The 17,621-nt window shown below is 41.8% G+C and overlaps 1 long non-coding RNA gene and 1 other non-coding gene across 2 annotated transcripts; both read right to left on the bottom strand.

The window, feature by feature from the left end:
• Positions 1-7,558: 7,558 nt before the first annotated feature.
• Positions 7,559-10,553, bottom strand: LOC118889544. The gene is made up of 3 exons (XR_005018566.1): positions 10,399-10,553; positions 8,481-8,547; positions 7,559-7,741 (listed from the first exon to the last, which is right to left on the bottom strand). It is a non-coding gene; the product is annotated as an uncharacterized LOC118889544 (long non-coding RNA).
• Positions 10,554-15,141: 4,588 nt separating this feature from the next.
• On the bottom strand, positions 15,142-15,227 carry LOC118891555. Its single transcript, XR_005019111.1, has one exon. It is a non-coding gene; the product is annotated as a small nucleolar RNA SNORD86 (small nucleolar RNA).
• Between the last annotated feature and the right edge of the window lie 2,394 nt (positions 15,228-17,621).

The raw sequence follows: 17,621 nt of genomic DNA, 5'->3' as shown, positions 1-17,621 counted from the left end.
AAATTAAAAAAAATTTTTTTCTTAATAATTTTTTCTTATTTTTTATTATAATAGATTTATTTTATTTTATCTTACTTTATTTTATTTTATTTTATCCTCTTTCTTTCTTTTTTTCTTTCTATTTTTTCTCCCTTTTATTCTCAGCCGTGTGGATGAAAGGCTCTTGGTGCTCCAGCCAGGCATCAGGGCTGTGCCTCTGAGGTGGGAGAGCCAACTTCAGGACACTGGTCCACAAGAGACCTCCCAGCTCCATGTAATACAAAACGGTGAAAATCTCTCAGAGATCTCCATCTCAACACCAAGACCCAGCTTCACTCAACGACCAGCAAGCTACAGTGCTGGACACCCTATGCCAAACAACTAGCAAGACAGGAACACAGCCCCATCCATTAGCAGAGAGGCTGCCTAAAATCATAATAAGGCCACAGACACCCCAAAACACACAACCAGACGTGGATGTGCCCACCAGAAAGACAAGATCCATCCTCATCCACCAGAACACAGGCACTAGTCCCCTCCACCAGGAAGCCTACACAACCCACTGAACCAACCTTAGCCAATGGGGACAGATACCAAAAACAACGGGAACTACGAACCTGCAGCCTGTGAAAAGGAGACCCCAAACACAGTAAGATAAGCAAAATGAGAAGACAGAAAAACACACAGCAGATGAAGGAGCAAGGTAAAAACACACCAGACCTAACAAATGAAGAGGAAATAGGCAGTCTACCTGAAAAAGAATTCAGAATAATGATAGTAAAGATGATCCAAAATCTTGGAAATAGAATAGACAAAATGCAAGAAACATTTAACAAGAACGTAGAAGAAATAAAGAGGAACCAAGCAATGATGAAAAACACAATAAATGAAATTAAAAATACTCTAGAAAGGATCAATAGCAGAATAAATGAGGCAGAAGAATGGGTAAGTGACCTGGAAGATAAAATAGTGGAAATAACTACTGCAGAGCAGAATAAAGAAAAAAGAATGAAAAGAATTGAGGACAGTCTCAGAGACCTCTGGGACAACATTAAACACACCAACATTCGAACTATAGGGGTCCCAGAAGAAGAAGAGAAAAAGAAAGGGACTGAGAAAATATTTGAAGAGATTATAGTCGAAAACTTCCCTAATATGGGAAAGGAAATGGTCAATCAAGTCCAGGAAGCACAGAGAGTCCCATACAGGATAAATCCAAGGAGAAACACGCCAAGACACATATTAATCAAACTATCAAAAATTAAATATAAAGAAAACATATTAAAAGCAGCAAGGGAAAAACAACAAATAACACACAAGGGAATCCCCATAAGGTTAACAGCTGATCTTTCAGCAGAAACTCTGCAAGCCAGAAGTGAGTGGCAGGATATACCTAAAGTGATGAAGGAGAAAAACCTACAACCAAGATTACTCTACCCAGCAAGGATTTCATTCAGATTTGATAGAGAAATTAAAACCTTTACAGACAAGCAAAAGCTGAGAGAGTTCAGCACCACCAAACCAGCTTTACAACAAATGCTAAAGGAACTTCTCTAGGCAAGAAACACAAGAGAAGGAAAACACTTACAATAACAAACCCAAAACATTTAAGAAAATGGGAATAGGAACATACATATCGATAATTACCTTAAATGTAAATGGATTAAATGCTCCCACCAAAAGACACAGACTGGCTGAATGGATACAAAAACAAGACCCGTATATATGCTGTCTACAAGAGACCCACTTCAGACCTAGGGATACATACAGACTGAAAGTGAGGGTATGGAAAAAGATATTCCATGCAAATGGAAATCAAAAGAAAGCTGGAGTAGCAATTCTCATATCAGACAAAATAGACTTTAAAATAAAGACGATTACAAGAGACAAAGAAGGACACTATATAATGATCAAGGGATCGATCCAAGAAGAAGGTATAACAACTGTAAATATTTACGCACCCAACATAGGAGCACCTCAATACATAAGGCAAATGCAAATAGCCATAAAAGGGGAAATCGACAGTAACACAATCATAGTAGGGGACTTTAATACCCCACTTTCACCAATGGAAAGATCATCCAAAATGAAAATAAATAAGAAAACACAAGCTTTAAATGATACATTAAACAAGATGGACTTAATTGATATTTATAGGACATTCCACCCAAAAACAACAGAATACACATTTTTCTCAAGTGTTCATGGAACATTCTCCAGGATAGATCATATCTTGGGTCACAAATCAAGCCTTGGTAAATTTAAGAAAATTGAAATCGTATCAAGTATCTTTTCCGACCACAACACTATGAGACTAGATATCAATTACAGGAAAAGATCTGTAAAAAATACAAACACATGGAGGCTACACAATACACTACTTAATAACGAAGTGATCACTGAAGAAATCAAAGGGGAAATCAAAAAATACCTAGAAACAAATGACAATGGAGACACAATGACCCAAAACCTATGGGATGCAGCAAAAGCAGTTCTAAGAGGGAAGTTTATAGCAATACAAGCCTACCTCAAGAAACAGGAAACATCTCGAATAAACAACCTAACCTTGCACCTAAAGCAATTAGAGAAAGAAAAACAAAAAAACCCCAAAGATAGCAGAAGGAAAGAAATCATAAAGATCAGATCAGAAATAAATGAAAAAGAAATGAAGGAAACAATAGCAAAGATCAATAAAACTAAAAGTTGGTTCTTTGAGAAGATAAGCAAAATTGATAAACCATTAGCCAGACTCATCAAGAAAAGAAGGGAGAAGACTCAAATCAATAGAATTAGAAATGAAAAAGGAAAAGTAACAACTGACACTGCAGAAATACAAACGATCATGAGAGATTACTACAAGCAACTCTATGCCAATAAAATGGACAACCTGGAAGAAATGGACAAATTCTTAGAAATGCACAACCTGCCGAGACTGAACCAGGAAGAAATAGAAAATATGAACAGACCAATCACAAGCACTGAAATTGAAACTGTGATTAAAAATCTTCCAACAAACAAAAGCCCAGGGCCAGATGGCTTCACAGGTGAATTCTATCAAACATTTAGAGAAGAGCTAACACCTATCCTTCTCAAACTCTTCCAAAGTATTGCAGAGGGAGGAACACTCCCCAACTCATTCTACGAGGCCACCATCACCCTGATACCAAAACCAGACAAAGATGTCACAAAGAAAGAAAACTACAGGCCAATGTCACTGATGAACATAGATGCAAAAATCCTCAACAAAATACTAGCAAACAGAATCCAACAGCACATTAAAAGGATCATACACCATGATCAAGTGGGGTTTATTCCAGGAATGCAAGGATTCTTCAATATATGGAAATCAATCAACGTGATACACCATATTAACAAATTGAAGGAGAAAAACCATATCATCATCTCAATAGATGCAGAGAAAGCTTTCGACAAAATTCAACACCCATTTATGATAAAAGCCCTGCAGAAAGTAAGCATAGAGGGAATTTTCCTCAACATAATAAAGGCCATATATGACAAACCCACAGCCAACATTGTCCTCAATGGTGAAAAACTGAAACCATTTCCACTAAGATCAGGAGCAAGACAAGGTTGCCCACTCTCACCACTATTCAACATAGTTTTGGAAGTGTTAGCCACAGCAATCAGAGAAGAAAAAGAAATAAAAGGAATCCAAATTGGGAAAGAAGAAGTAAAGCTGTCACTGTTTGCAGATGACATGATACTATACATAGAGAATCCTGAAGATGCTACCAGAAAACTCCTAGAGCTAATCAATGAATTTGGTAAAGTAGCAGGATACAAAATTAATGCACAGAAATCTCTTGCATTTCTATACACTAATGACAAAAAATCTGAAAGTGAAATTAAGAAAACACTCCCGTTTACCATTGCAACAAAAAGAATAAAATATCTAGGAATAAACCTATCTAAGGAGACAAAAGACCTGTATGCAGAAAATTATAGGACACTGATGAAAGAAATTAAAGATGATACAAATAGCTGGAGAGATATACCATGTTCTTGGATTGGAAGAATCAACATTGTGAAAATGACTCTACTACCCAAAGCAATCTACAGATTCAATGCAATCCCTATCAAACTACCACTGGCATTTTTCACAGAACTAGAACAAAAAATTTCACAATTTGTATGGAGACACAAAAGACCCCGAATAGCCAAAGCAATCTTGAGAACGAAAAATGGAGCTGGGGGAATCAGGCTCCCTGACTTCAGACTATATTACAAAGCTACAGTAATCAAGACAGTTTGGTACTGGCACAAAAACAGAAATATAGATCAATGGAACAGGATAGAAAGCCCAGAGATAAACCCACGCACATATGGTCACCTTATCTTTGATAAAGGAGGCAAGCATATACAGTGGAGAAAAGACAGCCTCTTCAATAAGTGGTGCTGGGAAAATTGGACAGATACATGTAAAAGTATGAAATTAGAACACTCCCTGACACCATGCACAAAAATAAACTCAAAATGGATTAAAGACCTAAGTGTAAGGCCAGACACTATCAAACTCTTAGAGGAAAACATAGGAAAAACACTCTATGACATACATCACAGCAAGATTCTTTTTGACCCAGCTCCCAGAGAAATGGAAATAAGAACACAAATAAACAAATGGGACCTAATGAAACTTAAAAGCTTTTGCACAGCAAAGGAAACCATAAACAAGACCAAAAGACAACCATCAGAATGGGAGAAAGTATTTGCAAATGAAGCAACTGACAAAGGATTAATCTCCAAGATTTACAAGCAGCTCATGCAGCTCAATAACAAAAAAACGAACAACCCAATCCAAAAATGGGCAGAAGACCTAAACAGACATTTCTCCAAAGAAGATATACAGATTGCCAACAGACACATGAAAGAATGCTCAACATCATTAATCATTAGAGAAATGCAAATCAAAACTACAATGAGATATCATCTCACACCGGTCAGAATGGCCATCATCAAAAAATCTAGAAATAAATGCTGGAGAGGGTGTGGAGAAAAGGGAACACTCTTGCACTGTTGGTGGGAATGTAAATTGATACAGCCACTATGGAGAACAGTATGGAGGTTCCTTAAAAAACTAAAAATAGAACTACCATACTACCCAGCAATCCCAGTACTGGGCATATACCCTGAGAAAACCATAATTCAAAAAGAGTCATGTACCAAAATGTTCATTGCAGCTCTATTTACAATAGCCAGGACATGGAAGCAACCTAAGTGTCCATCATCGGATGAATGGATAAAGAAGATGTGGCACATATATACAATGGAATATTACTCAGCCATAAAAAGAAACGAAATGGAGTTATTTGTAGTGAGGTGGATGGAGTTAGAGTCTGTCATACAGAGTGAAGTAAGTCAGAAAGAGACAAACAAATACAGTATGCTAACACATATATATGGAATCTAAGGAAACAAAAAAAAAGGTCATGAAGAACCTAGTGGCAAGACGGGAATAAAGACACAGACCTACTAAAGAATGTACTTGAGGATATGGGGAGGGGGAAGGGTAAGATGTGACAAAGTGAGAGAGTCGCATGGACATATATACACTACCAAATGTAAAATAGATAGCTAGTGGGAAGCAACCGCATAGCACAGGGAGATCAGCTCTGTGCTTTGTGACCACCTAGAGGTGTGGGATAGGGAGGGTGGGAGGGAGGGAGATGCAAGAGGGAAGAGATATGGGAACATATGTATATGTATAACTGATTCACTTTGTTATAAAGCAGAAACTAACACACCATTGTAAAGCAATTATACTCCAATAAAGATGTTAAAAAAAAAAAAAAAAAGACTGCTCTGGGGCCCCTTAAGACCTCCTCACGGAGCTTCTTGTACTCATTCGCCACTATTGGATTGGGCAAAACCCCTCCTAGGTTTATCTGCTGTCCTCAAGTCAGCCTGCCACACTGTCAGATCGCCCCCCCTCCCCAGCTTCCTCTGCTACACATGCTGGTACTTTGAAGATCTTGAAGCTATTGGTGGTCTGACCCACCTGCTTCTATGTTGGGATTTGGAGGATACCTCTTCACTTAACCTTGTTGTAAATGTTGTTGATGGATTTTTAATTTTTTGCTATCTAGCTACTCTATTTTTATGTGGAAATTCTGGGAGATTTAAAAACCATGCTGCTGTCACTGTTATCTTCCCACAATCCCTCCCTGGTAACCATTTTCTCATAGTTTGTCTTTGAATATGAACACTTTAAATATACAGATGTTTTCAATTTTTATTTAGTCAAATCTGTTTGATCTTCACCCATTGTTTTCAACGCTTAAAAAGTCCTTTGCCATGTAGATGTTAAATAAAAATATCTTTACAATTTCTTATGAGATTTTAAGTTTCATTTTGTATATATACCTGTCTTACCCATATCATCTATTTGAAAATTATTTTGTAATATCCTACTTATTAACTTAATATCTAAGTTAATTATTTTTCTCCTCCAAATCCATTTATTCAATTTGTAATTCTTCCTTTATTATAGCTCAATTGTAAATATCAAGCTCTATATCTAAGTTATTTCTTCTTGATATGTTATTTCTGTGATCATACCAAAATGCTTATTTATTTCAGATTAATATTATATTTTAATGTCTAGGCCATGTCCCTCCTCACTATTTTTTTATTAAAAAAATAGTTTAGCTGTTTTTATCCATATTTTTTCCTAATGAATTCCAGCAGAGGGAAAGTCCAAAGTCAATGTTGGGGGTAGTAGCCCTTTGGTTCCCTGATAAGTTTCTTTTTAAAAAGTAGCCATGTTTCCTTGTTTGACCTCTTCCAAATGTTGTGTAGTATCCCAAGAGGTGTTATCTGTGATTGTATCTCAGGACAGGTTAACAAGGCTCATGACACCTTACTCAAGGTGGGTCAAATGAATTTGGGGGAAGGCATAGGCCTGACATTAGAACTGTTCAGTAGGATGATGGGACAGCCATTGAGCTGGAGAATACCATCTGAAAGTCAAAATTCAACCAAGCAGACAAGACTTCTTGTGCCAAGAAACTTAACCTTTCCAGCCGTGATTCAGGAAAGGGCTCAGCATTGGTTGGTCCAAGATGGAGAAAAGGGGGCATCCACAGGTAACAAGAATCCAGCACTAAGCTTCAGTTCAGAGCAAACGCTTCTTACAACCAGCAACAAATATTTGCATATAGCTGGGTAGAGCCAGGACTGTGATATGAAGCCATGGAACTGAACAAAGTTAATGGAATTATAAGAAATGCTAATCCATGATCTTGATCTCCCAAGGTTGCTGAAACCAACTGACCTGCACAACCACAAGCTGGCAGTAGCAATACAACATATTTGCATTCTGGAGTTGATTTTTTTCCTACATGGGGCTTTCAGCCCTGACCTTGTGAGGTGAGAACTGACAGCTTATAAGAGAGCTTTTGTCTCTCTTGCTAAGAAGAAAACAAAAACAAAATTAATATGCCCAATAAATGGAATGTAAAGACTCCCATCTTATAAATATACTTGGAAAAATACTCTGGAATATCTCATATAAGACCTCAGCCTAGAGCCTCAGCTGAGGTTCAGTAGATTTTATTTTATGTGCAGCCTGCTATTTAAAGGGATAGAAGGAGTCAAATAGTAAAACTCAGCCTTCAGGAAGATGCAGAGATACTAAACAGGAACAGATAGCTCATGTTTGTTGCCTGTGAATCCTTGAGTGACACTGGTCCATTAATTTTTTTGTGTTTTTTTCTCTTTCCAGCAGTCAGAGCCTTCACTGCACCTGCAAGAAAAAGCATAGTCACTGATTCTGTTAACTCATTCAGTTTAGAGCCCTGAGAACTTGTAAGGATGACCACTTCCCTCTCCCTCATTTTACAGGCCTAGAGAGGAAGCCCACAGGCCTGGAGAGGTGGAGGGACTTTCCCCTGCAACTTGTCAGACCCAAACCTGCTGGGTCATTGCTGCAGAATGGCAGCTGCATTCACAGGTTTGCCTCTTCTCATTTCACAGTTAGGTCAAGTAAAGCCAAAAACACGGGAACTGTGTGGACAGATTACTAAGGGATGTTCTGGGAATTCTCCTGGTAAGAAAAGTATCAGGCTGGCTCCTTAGAAGGACCAGATCTTACATGTGGTCGCTTTTGCCTAAACTGCCCATAAAGCCCTCCCAGAAGGTTCAGTCCTATCAATATCCACAAATAGAACAAATAAGCAGTGCATTTTAATTATCTAAAGAAAACAGTAAGGGATTATTTTAAGCTAGGAGGGCTGCCATAACACCCTAAGTAAAGTCAATACATTGCTTAGTACAAGAATTAATTAGTGTTTAAATAATAGAAATGACTATCAATTACCAAACATTATCACACATTACTTGCTGTGCAAACAACTTTTTTTGCTAGTATTAATAATTCCAGGTACTGGTTTTCTGTAATTATAAGCCACAATTTTCCTTTGGATGAATAGCCAAGCAGAGTTACAGTGCAAAGTCAAGTCCCTACTCAAACCAGTAATAGTCACCTGGTGCTGTCCCCTTCTGCTGACCCTTTCTTGCTTCTCAGTCTCCATTCTTTGCTGTCAGAGAAACCTAAGAGAATCAATCGCTTAGTATTTGCTCGTTATGGTCAGAACTAGCTTTGATATTAAAATCAAACATCCAAGAAAACATCTAAGGTGACATTTTCTGTTTCTGAGCATGGCTTACTTGATGAAATCATTCCACCTGTGTGAGCAGGTTTTGCTGGGTACCAGATGACAGGGGGCAACGTGACTGATTAGGAGGCCTGGGCCTGTAGTTTAGAAGATCAGAGTTCAGACCCCTACCCTTTAATAATCTCAATGCGGGATTTCAGACAAGTTAAGCACCTTGAGATTTCATTCTCCCAGTTAGGAAGGGTAGACTGTGCTCCTAGCCATTTATTTCACAAGGGAATAAGTGAGGATGATAATAAGACATGTGATAGATGAAGAAAAACTTTGCTCTCCTTTGCTCATTTAAAATAAGTTGTCAGTTAACTCTCAGGCTGATTATGACTGGGTCAGCCCTCTATTCTGCATGAACAGGGCCCGAGGAACAAAGGTACAGGCCCTGGCTGTTCCTCACCCTCCTTGTCGCCTCTGAAATTCACAAAGTCAGGGCCTGCCCCATTAACAGAGCTGCACTAAGCGCCCGTGTGCAGGCACCATCTTCAAATGATGCATGGATTTTCTCATTGTATCCTCTCAGCAAGCTTATGAGGGAAGCCATTTTTGCCCCCTTTTTACAAATAAAGAAACAGAGACACAAAAAGGTTAAGGCCAGAGAGCTAGCAAATGACAGAGCCTGGATATCAAGTGGGAGGACTCTTCACGCCCTGCTAACGGTCAAAAGCACAGCTGTCACTCTTGGAGTGGGCTTCTGCCCCGCAACCTGCCTCCCTTCTTGTTTCAGGATCCCGGGTCTAACCACTTAGAAGGCAATTATCTCGCATCAAAGGGCCTTCCAAGCAGAAGCCTCCGCTTCCTCCAGGAAGCTCTCCATAGTGCTCCCCCGCACCTGGGCCCACCCGTCCTGGCTCTCAGCTCAGTGACCCCACAGGACTAGGAGCTTCTGGAGGACAGGGACAATTTATTGGTGAGCTCCTAGGCCCTTACCTAGGGTCTACCTCTAGTAGGAAAATGTTTATATAACAAATCTCTCTTTCTGTCTCATCCACACACCCAACACACTCACACAAGGACTGATGGCTGTCAGTCACCTGAAGTCCCAGAAGACCTCTCCAGAAGTCTGGGGTTATAATCTCTTCCCTCTGACCAAAGACCCTCTCTATACCTGCCCCAAAGGTGGCTGCAGGGGGCGGAGGAGGAGAGAACGGCTGCCCCACTCGAGTTCTTCTGGGTTTACCTCCAGCATGGTGGGGGGGTTTCTGGTACCTCCTAACTCATCCCCTTCTGCACCTTCCTCCCAAGACACTTGATATCTTTCTCCAGACCCTTCCTCCAGGGGGCTGGGTAGAGTAGGCAGCAGATGGAGTCCATGAGAGTGAGAGGACGCCTCTCTCTACTCAGTTCCACTCTTTCCCGCTGCCTGTGAGCCACCTGCACCCCGCTAACCACACCACCCTATCTTAAAAGGTGACTGCAATAAAACAGGAAATAAAAAGCAGAAAGCCCATATTCTTCGGCTGATCAGTCTTTGTAATAACTGCTACAAGGTGGAACAGAAATAAATTTATGAACTATCTGAGCTGCAATTTCTGGATTTCAAAGTAATCCAGTCTTGGGGAAATGTCAGTTTCAATTGAACAGGAAAACAAACTTCAAGTAGCTGGCATTCCCCAAACTGAGCAATCGCCGAGGCCATAAATGTGGTAATTGCTCCTCCAGAGCTTGCAAGTCCTGTGCTGGGCTGGGTGGCCGCGTGTGTTTGTGCTAGCATCCCATTCCTCTACAGACTCACGTCTCACGCCCTCTCCAGCGCCTCTCCTGGAACACCGTGGAAGGGGTATCGATATTTCAGCCAGCAGCTGGTCTACGGAACTCAGAACACAGGGGAAGAGAGCCGGCTGTGCTGTTGAAAGCAGGAGCCATCCTGGATCCCAGCAGAAGCCAGGCTGGATCCATAAGAGGCCTCCAGGGAACTCAGAAAGTTCACCTGGGTCAATGGGAAATGAGTCAGAGGGGCTTGGCCGGCCCTGGCACTGACAGACGCTGCTTCTCACGGACTTATCAGGGTTGCCAGGGCCTCTGGGTGGAGTGGTCTGGATGACACAGTAATCTGCTGCTGGTAAGGCAAGGTTCTGCTCAAAGGCACCCACTCACCCAGAGGGACCGGGAAAAACAATGACTCAAAAGGCCCTGGATCGTGCTTTTGCTCGTTTTCTGAACATCTCAGTGAGTCTCAGCATCTGTTCTTGTGGTTAGGGCTTTATTGACTCATCTACTGTGGGACTGTCTGAAATTTCTTGGGCAAAAATCTCTTTCCTTTCTTTGTTTGTAAATTAGGTAAATCTTTATGGTTCCTTATAAACTCTTTGCCTCTTCCCTCACCAGTTTTCTGCACAATTGACCACACCCTCCTTTGTAGAGCCCTCTCATTCTTTGCTCCCAGGACACTACCCTCCCCTGGATGTTTCTCCTTCTCTTGGCTGCTTTTCTCTGAGGACTCTTGTTCATTTGTCCTCGAATGCTGGCCTCTTCGAAGTTCTACCCTTCACATTCTTCTTGCTCTATACTCTCCCCCTAGGGTCCCTATCCAGACCCACGTATGTGTGCATTATGGCCCAGCTGAGACCTCACTCAAGTTCTAGACCCCATGTTTACTGGACCACTCCCCTTGGACATCTCACAGGTGCCTCAAATTCAGTGTAACTAAGCACATCATCTTCCCCCTATATTCCCATCTCAGTGAATAGTTACCCAAGGAAGAACCACAGGAGACATTCTAAACTAATTCCTCTCTCTAAGCTACTGTGTCATGGCATTCTGTTTTCTAAGTCTCTTTTGAATCTCTCTGTTCTTCTCCATCTCCTCCCTCATCATCTTGGTTCCAGTGACCATAAGCCTTCACCTGACAGCTACAATAGTCTCCTAATACATCACTCTGCTTCTAGTGTGACTCTCTCAGCAATAGTCACAATAATACTGCATACTGAAAACTTCAACATCTCGTAAAAACAAAGAGTTATTTCTCTCATGAGTTTGTGGGGCAGCTGGGCTGGCTGTGCTTCAGGCTGCAGCAGCTGGGTTGGCTCTGCTCCATTTGTCTCCCATCTTCCTCCTGGGCCCTATGGGCCTGGGCAAAGACAGAGGTACAAGAGGACAAGTGGAAACACCCAAGGCTTCTTAATGCCTAGGCTTAGAAATGGCACATGGTTACTTCTACAACGTGCTACTGGTCAAAACAGATCATATGGCCTGGCCCAAAGTCAAGAGGTGGAGAAGCACACTCAGTTCACTGGGAGGCAATGGCAAGGGTGTGGATGCAGGAGGAAGTAAGCCCTGGGGCCAATAATGCAAACTACCACTGATCCTCTCTAATCCATTTTCCACCTGGTACCTGGATTTCTAACATGCAAATCTGATTATGTTACTCCCCATTGTCCTTGAGATAGAGTCTAAATTCATGATGTGACCCCAGCCTATCCCTCTTCTCACACCACCAATCACACTCTGCTCCTGCCATAGTGAATTATATTTATTTTCAAAATTTTCTTGAGTGCTCTTACCTCCAGGTCTTTGCACAGCTGATTCCTCTGCCTGGAGCACTCCCTCATCCTCTTCTCAGCCCATAGCCTAGTCCGCATCCCATGCATCATCTGACTACTCCATTTGTCCTTCAGATCTCTTTAAATGTCACATCTTCCAAAACTCTCCCTAACGCCAAGATAGGGCTCTCCCTAGACACATGCCCTGGTCTCATGTACTTGTACCTGTAATAACACGTAACCATCCTAATTATAATCACCCGAGAAGAGGAACTATATCTTAGTCCTGGTGCTTAGCCACTGTGCCAGGGATATGGTAGGTACTCAATAAATAACTTTTTAATGGATGATTACTCCATGGGAATTTGTCCATGAATACAAAGTTTAATGCCCCTCTTTTAACATAAAATCAGATAAATTTAGAGTAACTCTGTATATTTGAACTAAAATTGTTCTGATCCAGTTGATGAGAGGATTAGTCTGATAAATATCTCAGATCTGAGCATAAAGCTTGCCATATTTTGAATGGAGATCTATCTATTTATACATTAACATGTTAAAAATACAACCACTGGGGGAAAAAAAAAATACAACCACTGTGGAAAACAATATGGAGGTTCCTTAAAAACTAAAACAGAACTACCATATGACCCAGCAACCCCACTACTGGGCATATGCCCTGAGAAAACCATAATTCAATAAGAGACATGTACCACAATGTTCACTGCAGCACTATTTACAATAGCCTGGACATGGAACCAACCTAAATGTCCATCGACAGATGAATGGATAAAGAAGATGCGGCACATATATACAATGGAATATTACTCAGCCATAAAAAGAAATGAAATTGAGTTATTTGTAGTGAGGTGGATGAAACTAGAGTCTGTCATACAGAGTGAAGTAATTCAGAAAGAGAAAAACAAATATCATATGCTAACACATATATATGGAATCTGAAAAAAGTTTGTACTGATGATCCATTCCTGCAGGGCAGGAATAAAGATGTAGACATAGAGAATGGACTTGAGGACATGGGGTGGGAGGGGGAAGCTGGGGCGAAGTGAGAGTAACATCGACATATATACACTATGGAATGTAAAATAGCTAGTGGGAAGCAGCAGCATAGCACAAGGAGATTAGCTCAGTGCTTTGTGATGACCTAGAGGGGTGGGATAAGGAGTATGGGAGGGAGGCTCAAGAGGGAGGGGATATGGGGACATATGTATGCATATGGCTGATTCACTTTGTTGTTCAACAGAAACTAACACAGTATTGTGAAGCAGTTATACTCCAGTAAAGATCTATTTAAAAAAATAGATAACACTTAATGTTTATATGGCAGACACTGTTGATTGCCTACCCAATAGCCATTCCACTTCTTCTCTTTTAGCAGAGCCCCAACTCTACTTGAAGTGTCAATATTCCCACACACACACACACACAGAGGACAACTTCTGATTGATCTATGCTAATCATAGAATCCCATTCCTCTTTGCCAGGGAATACCAGTGACCTGAATGGCCAGTGAAGTCCTGGGAAATGTTTCCTGTCTGATAAAAGAGAGAGTAGCAAGAGGAGAAACAGTCCTCCTCCACATGCTTGCCCTTTGTGCTTGGGATGGCATTTTGGGAAGACATGATTCTTGGAATGTGGCAGCCATCTTACCACCATGAGGGGAGACATTACTGATCTACTAAGAAAGGCAGAGCAGAAAGATGGACAGACCCTAGGTCCTTGCTGACCCTCAGTTGCTGCCCCCATGTTGGACCCACCTACTCTAAGCTTCTGTTACATGAAATAATTAAATGTCTTTATTGCTTAAGCCACTGGTATGTGGTTATTCTTTATTTGCAGCTGAAACAATTCCTGACACAAATGTCTTTGAAATGTACCTCTGAGTACCCCAAATTTGTTGTTAACAAATACCAGAGACTTCACATTACTCCAATCTGGTATTTAACATAGCTTTCTCAGGGCCTGAAGTGTTTTCACAGGTGGCTTTTATTGACAGCAGTGGCTGACATGTTGGAGAACGGGATTCATTGCCATTAGGATTCTGCCACTCCTTTTGGTTTTTTTTAAAAATTTTTTTGTTTTGTTTTGTTTTTATTTTTACTGGGCTATAGGGGATGGGTTGGGAAATACCTCTGTAAGTTATGCCCTACTAGGGAAATGTCCATTCTAATTTTCCTGGAATAGCTTTCGGAGCTTTTCTTTTTCTTGGAGCTGCTGCTCTTGCTGGCAGCAGCCTCTTCAGGTCCTCTGCTGAGTGGCTCCTCCTTGGAAGAGAATTTCCTCTTTTTCTTGGGGACCCTCTTGTTTCCTGACTCTTCAGGGTCATTATCTGGTTCCACTTTGGGGAAAGATTCCTTCCTCTTGGGAAGACTTCCACTGCCAGCTGTCTCTTCAAGATCACTACTGACCAGCTCCTCCTTGGAAAAAGATTTCTTTTTTTTGGGTTTGGAGGAGACAGATGGGTCTTCCATTCCATTCTCCTGAGGAGCCTCCTGGGGCTTTTGCTTTTTCTTCTTTTTGGGTCTTTCACTTGTCTCCTCACATTCCTCCGGGGTACTACTGCTGTTTTCTGAAGACGCCAGGGCAATCGCAGCCAGCCTTTTCTTTTCCTTCTTCAAGCGTTTCTTCTCCTGTTTCTCCAGCTTCCTAGTAATCTCAGCAGCCGCTTCCTCTGCCTGAACCATTGCCTCCTTCATGACATCCAGATTCTTTCGTGGAATCTCTCCAGTCTCATAGAAGGACAGCCGCTCCTCAACTTGTTCTCGAAGCTTCTCCCCAAATACACTGGTAGGTACCTCAGAGAAGCAATCAATTCATGAGGCAATACTGCATTTGTTTGCCAGGTATTGGGAGATGCAGCCTTTGTTCTTGGCAGCTGCTCGGCCAATGAAGGTAGAGTGGAAAATGAGTCCATATTTTGGGATGTTACCCCTTGTCTTCAGGGCTCTGGAAAGTTGGTCCCTGTGCTGGGCCCAGGGAATCACTCAGACACCAGGACTGGCCATCACCCCCATAGCAGAGGCCTGTACAGGTCAGGAAGCCCTGGTCAACCATCACCGTGATCCTTTTGTTTTTTAATCAGTGTTCCAATCCTCAGTTCTTTCTTATTATATTCCCTGCCTCTTCAAAGGAACTGGCAGGGTGGAGCTACAAACTCTTTATCTGTTTCTTGAGACTGGGAAAAATTTACCAGTATGGTAGGGAGAATCTTTCCAAAGATATCCACCTTCTAATCCTCAGAACTTATGATGATTTTACTTTACGTGGTAAAAGTGACTTTACAGATGTGATTAATTTAAGGACCTGCAATAGGGAGATTATCCTGGGTTATATGGGTGGGTCCAATATGATCACAAGGGTCCTTAAAAGTAAAAGGGGGAAACGGAAGAAGAGCATGAGAGGGATAGGTGATCGTGGAAGAATGCGCCGAGAGATGCAATGTTGCTGACTTTGAAGATGGAGGAAGGAGGCATGAACCCAGGGATGCAGACAGCCTCTAAAAAGGGGAAAAGGCAAGGAAAGGGATTCGCCCCTAGAGCTTCCAGAAAGAAATACAGCTCTGCCAACACTTTGCTTTTAGCTCGGTGAGACTCATTTTAGATGTCTGACCTCCAGAGGTATAAGGTAGTAAATTTATATTTAATTTGGGGAACTTTGTTACAGTATCCATAGGAAATGAAAACAACTAGTTGACTTTATTGACTGCAAAAGCACCCCTGGTTCAGACAAGTGTCTGGGTGCTGTCTGCTTGAAGGAGCAAACTGTAAATCATAAACTCGCCAAAGCCAGCGGGGCTTTGGAGCAGTCCTAGTTTGGGGAGTGTCAGGAGTACACAGTTCTCCTCAGGGGAGAAGAAAACCCCCATGAGATGAAAGACGCAGCACAAGCCCACACTGGCTTGGAGTTCTAACTTCTTGTTTAACACTTTGGGAACAAGGACTTTGTATTCTGTTGACTTTTCATTGAGCTTCCCTCTCCCAACTCTCTTTTTCTTGCTAATGCTGGTGGCAGAGACCAGAGTGTATCACTTACATCCTGTGAGCAGCCCTGCTGTTAGTAAGACCCTCAGCCCAGGCTGCAGGGCGGAGAGTGTGCTCAGACTCTGGCCCGCTGGAAAGACGTAGCCTTTTCTTTTATCAACAGCAGCAAACAATTGGTCATTCATTCAGCAAACATGAATTAAGTGCCAATTCACTGCACGATGTGAAATGCTGGGGATACCATGCTGTACAAAATAGATACGGCCCCATAGACTAACGGCAAACATTTATTTCTCACAGTTCTGGAGGCTGGAAGTCCAAGATCAGTGTGCTGGCGTGGTCAGGTTCTGGTGAGGACCCTCTTCCTGACCTGCATACAACTACCTTTTCTCTGTGTCCTTATGCAGCAGAGGGAAAGCCCTGGTCTCTTCATTCCTTATAGGGACACCAATTCCATCATGGTGTCCCTATTACATCATGGATATAGGGCTCCATCCCCATGACCTCACCCAAAACTAATTACCTCCCAAAGATCCCACTTCCAAATGCCATCACATTGGGGATTCGGGCTTCAACATAAGAATTTGAGGGGGGACACAAACATTCAGTCCACAGTATCCCCCTAAGTTCCTCTGGGGAAGATAGATGTTAAACCAAAAGACAACAAATAAATATATAGTGTCACTTATGATAAGTGTGGTAAAGGAGGCTACTAGGATACTAAAAAAGAGAATAAAAGAGGGAACTGATTTAGATCAGGGGGCCACGAGAGGTATTTCTTAGGAAATGATATATAAACCAAGACCCAAAATATAAGTAGGAATTTATCAGGGAAGAGAGATCCAGGCTCAAAGAGCACCATGTGCAAAGGCCCTGAGGCAAGAAGGGAGGGGGCAAGCTGCTGTGGCAGTTGTATAGTATATAAAAGAGAGCGGGGCACAAGAGGAGCTGGTGCCTTTTAAATGCCTTGATGGTTTCAGACTAAGTTTTGGTTTCCTTTGTCAAGCTTTCTGAGGGCATTAACTATGAATGCTCATTTACCGAAGAAAAGACAGTATAGAACAAGTCTCAGGTCCCCAAGCCCCATGAAGCCAACCAGCCTGCAACCTGTCTCTCTCTAGAGGATGCAGGGCGGGGCAGGGGTGAGGGGAGGCAGCACCGCTTCTTCTCCTTCCGTCCATCTTTCTTTCTGGCCCAGCTTCTTTGCCGTAACCTCTGGAGACTTTCAAAATTAGAATCATTACCTAAATAGGGAACCTGCAATGCAAATCAAATGAGAGGCTGCAGCAGGCTAATGAAGGCCAGTGACCTGGCGAGCTAATGAAGATGAAGGGTTCTGTTACAGGTTAAGGACACCACCGCATCACCTGCTTGGAGCAGGAAGAGGTAAATTCAGGATTTTTACTGCTCAGGACAAAGTCAAGTAAAAATGAAATATATATCTCTATTTCTGCTTATATCTATTTACCTATAGCTAC

The sequence above is a fragment of the Balaenoptera musculus genome, chromosome 2, assembly GCF_009873245.2.
Source record: "Balaenoptera musculus isolate JJ_BM4_2016_0621 chromosome 2, mBalMus1.pri.v3, whole genome shotgun sequence".
In the NCBI taxonomy this organism is placed as follows: Eukaryota; Metazoa; Chordata; class Mammalia; order Artiodactyla; family Balaenopteridae; genus Balaenoptera; species Balaenoptera musculus.
Note: the sequence above shows the minus strand (reverse complement) of the source record. Positions and strands in the feature narration are given on the sequence as shown.